Source organism: Thunnus maccoyii, chromosome 8 (genome assembly GCF_910596095.1).
Source record: "Thunnus maccoyii chromosome 8, fThuMac1.1, whole genome shotgun sequence".
In the NCBI taxonomy this organism is placed as follows: domain Eukaryota; kingdom Metazoa; phylum Chordata; class Actinopteri; order Scombriformes; family Scombridae; genus Thunnus; species Thunnus maccoyii.
The window spans coordinates 32,496,809-32,500,838 of NC_056540.1; the positions used below are offsets into that span (position 1 = coordinate 32,496,809).

General features: G+C 39.4%; 1 long non-coding RNA gene across 2 annotated transcripts; it reads right to left on the bottom strand.

The window, feature by feature from the left end:
* Positions 1 to 1,429: 1,429 nt before the first annotated feature.
* LOC121901379 lies at positions 1,430 to 2,300 on the bottom strand. Of its 2 annotated transcripts, XR_006097265.1 has the most exons (4): positions 2,266 to 2,300; positions 2,024 to 2,103; positions 1,655 to 1,783; positions 1,430 to 1,516 (listed from the first exon to the last, which is right to left on the bottom strand). It is a non-coding gene; the product is annotated as an uncharacterized LOC121901379 (long non-coding RNA). The 2 variants fall into 2 exon arrangements; XR_006097266.1 differs by lacking the exon at positions 2,266 to 2,300 and having other exon boundaries at positions 2,024 to 2,248.
* Positions 2,301 to 4,030: the final 1,730 nt, after the last annotated feature.

Sequence of the window (4,030 nt, forward strand, 5' to 3'; positions counted from 1 at the left end):
TTTTCTTTTTACTTAGATCTTATAGTTGTTGTTATGTTGTTTATTTTAGTAAATTATTCAAGATGTAATTATTTGGCCCTCATCACACAGTGTGATGTGACCTTTTGAAATATAACGGAGATGGTTACTGATTGAATTACTCTGTTACTACATATGATCCATAACATCACCGCTAACTGGAGATTCATTTCAATATGACTACTGTACCCCTTCATCAGCACTCACACACACACATGCATAGGATATACTGGATATATATCTCAATCTTAATGTTGGACAAATTGTACTTTGATCTTTGATGTTTTGGCAATATTGCTCTTTAAAGTTTCATGCCAATAAAGCCCCTTTGAAGTCAGAAGAATTGAAAAACCGCCAGCACACCACCATCCAAAACGATCATTAGCAAATGTGATCATAATCATAATTAAACTAAACCAGTTCTGGGTGTGGTTTGTCCAAGTAGTGTTGCCGTACCGAGCTATCCAAGATGGTGGACCTGCTCGCGTATGAATGCACGTGTGCTGAACGGAGCAGACAGATCGGGTAGTGACAGTTCATATTCAACCCAGGTCAACGGAAAAGGTTGTTTTTTTGTAGGGTCGGTTTCAGAGAGGACGACTGAGGAGCAGGAGGCACAACGACCACCGCTGCTGCGTGTGGATTTGGGCGCCAGATTCTCCACTTGGATTACAGATGAAAATATAGAGGCCTTAACTGAACTGAAACTACGTTGTTGACTGAAAGAAAAATGTATTGACTTGACTAAACTGAACTTTTTAAAAGGAAAAAAAGCATCTTGCATCTGACGAGGAAATAAACAAGAACTAAAGAAAATGTATTGAACTCAAAATGTAACACTTCCTGAGTATTAACAGAAACTGAAAGGTGGACAATTTAATTTCTTTTCTTTCTAGTTTGGTGGCTTAATAAAAGCTCTGAATGGAAAGGGACAAATTTAAGTTGGTTTGTTTTGTTTTAAAGGGTCTATATTTTTTCATTTAGCCAATCTAAGTGAACCATGTGAAAGGTGGAATAGATTTATTGTGTCCATTTTCACAAAGTAGTATTTGTGTTTTATTTGTAATCCTTCCTACAGGGCCTGGACTCAGGGACGGATCTAGGTTTTTTCTAAATCAGGGGCCACATATTACACATAGGGGCCAAGTATATGTCCAACATCCATGCATGTATATGTAAATACATTTCACCAGTCATTCCTTGTTTGTCATTGGCTCTGTATATGTGTTGTCTTTGTTCCAGGAATCATTAAACGCCCTCGTTCTGTTCCCATGCTGCGTCTTGGGGCTGCACAGGATCCTCTGCAGCAAACGAAATAAAAGTTTGACCTCTACTTGATTGTGAATGACGTATACTGACGATAAATAATTGCTAATCAATACGTAGTTTACTAAAGTTCCATTAACAACATTTACAGGATGAAAACATGCGTAACATCAGGTCCCAGCGGGGCAGGATCGTTCTCTGACGGCTGCACAGGATCCTCTGCTCTGCATGTCTGGAAGGAAGCAGATGAAATAAGACTTAACTCAAATGTGACTGCACCAACAGTAATTACCTAAATGTTGATCCAGAAGTAGCCTCATCTAATTTATATTCTGCTCACTACAATAGCAATATGAAAACATTATCTCACCATCAGGTCCTGCAGCAGCAGAATAACTGCTTGATGACTCTGATGGTTCTGGAGACGATGGATGAAAGTCACCCGGACTGACCTCGCTCTGGCTGTCTTCATCCTAGTCTGAGTCCTCCAAGTTTGCAGCTAAAACAATACGATAAACAACTATTAGTAAAAATTTTAAGGAAAAGACTCAGTGAGAGCTCCGGTAGACGTGAGAATTCACTGCTCATCACCATGAGGGACAAGAATTCAGGTGTTTGTTTAAATAATCCTACATCAGTTTGTCCATTTGTGAACTCAAGTGTCATGTTAGATTAACTGCAGTTATTTTTACTTTTCGTCATCATCTTGCTGTGCCTGTTGCTGTAACTGTTTTCTGACCTGGTGAAGAGGGGTTAGAGCTGCGCTGGTCTTGGTTGCTCCCTGATGCTCTGAGTCATTTTCACTGGCTGGCTCTGCGTCTTTTTGGCCAAAAAAAACAAACACTGAATATCTGCCTGTCCATTTCTTTTCATACTTTCTTTCTCTGCCAAACATTATAGTTAACACAAAAATGCAAATTACTAAGCACTGCATGGATTAACATTAGTGGGATGCTGAATTCAAGCTCACTTCCATCATACTTTTTCAAGTTGGGGATCAGATATTTCTCCATTTCCGAGGTGTCTGGGGCGCAGCGTCATTTTCATTTACTTAGCAATGACTGTGGCATGACCACAGACTGTAAAAAAATATGCACGTAGTCGCCATGACGTCACCCATTGGTTTGCAAACTGCTGTTCTGAAGCCAGTTTAGTGATTTGACCGTCGCCATCTTGGATTTGACCGTCGCCATGTTTGATTTTTGGAGCCAGAAGTGACCATATTTGGACGAGAGTGGAGCTGACCACAGCGCTAGCTGCTAGCTTGGTTAAAACGGTGGATTTACAGTCTACAGTGATAATGCTCGCCCCCTGCTGGCCATGAGAAAGAATGCAGGTTTAAGGCACTTCAGGAGCTTCCTGCTCGGGCATGACTGAAACTTTATTTCACAAATAAGAAGTGTCTTTCAGATGGTGAGCTTGTGGGTTTGGGTAAACAAACAAAGACCTAAGATAGCTAGCATCTGTTTGTGAGAATGAGCTAACATTAGCCAGCAAGCTACAGTACATTCCAGTAATAGAGTAGTTAGCTAGCTAGTGATGTAGTAGCTTGTTGGTGCCTAATGTTCAACAAACCTAAGTTCAGTGACTGCAGCAAGTCAACGTTTTTTCACGTTAACACGAACTAATGTTAATACATTCAACTCACATCAGAATGATCAGTTCCCACTTATAAACACGATTCTCATCAACATCCAAGCTGCATCCAAGTCGTAAACTTGGGAATCTTTCCCATTAATACCTCCCCTCCCACATGATGTAAACGCAGCATCACTATAGTTAAAAGAGGTGTTTGAGGTGCCACAGTTTGTGACGTTTACTCAACTGTAAAGAGTCAAGTGACAAGTGACAGGACAAGGGCCAATCAGATGTCAGTGCCCCTCTGGCGCCTGGATCCGCCCATGCCTAGACTTAAGATACTGATGTATAACTATTTAATTGGTTTTTAACCTATTTAACTATAACAAAGTATTTAAATTAAAGTGTATTTAATTATGCGTTTAATCTGTTCCTGGGTATCTTTAGGTACATATGGCAGAACTTTTTTTTCCTTGTTTGAAGTGAGAGAAAGAAGAAAGAAGAGACAGAAGATGAAAGAGAGATGCAGTTTAATTACACCTGGTCGTTTTGTATCTTCATTTCCTGAGTAGTTCAGTCACAAACTATCTGTGACCATTTCTAAGTGAGCTGCAAACATACAGTCTGTGTTCAATACGCTGTAAAAAAAAAAACAATGAGCTTCATGCAAGAACAACTTGTATGAACAGATTCTTCTTAAGAGGCAGCATGTAGGCGTGATTGAAGAAAATGAAAAATATCTTGTACTTTCTCTCAGGTACGAACAGGATTTACAAGACTGTCATACGAGTCCTGAACAGAGACTCTCAGCCTTTCTTCACGGAGGAGAAACACCTTTTTCACATAAAATTTAGAATTTAAATCTTAATCTGAATGAATTTGCACCTTAAAATACAGAAATCAATTAAAATACTAAAACAAAATGAATGCAAAATGAATCTTCTGTTCACCGTATCATCATCATCATCATCATCATGGCCGCCAGTTTACAGAAAAGGTTTTAGATTTTTCTACGTTACTGTAGTTGCTGGGAAACTTGCTGCTTCTGTGTCTCTCTGCAGGTCTTTATTCAGTATCAGCTGACAGTGTAACATCACCAACTGCTATAATACACTATAAGACTTTAATATTCTCTCCTCTAATATCTGTCACAAAAGCTGTCACATGA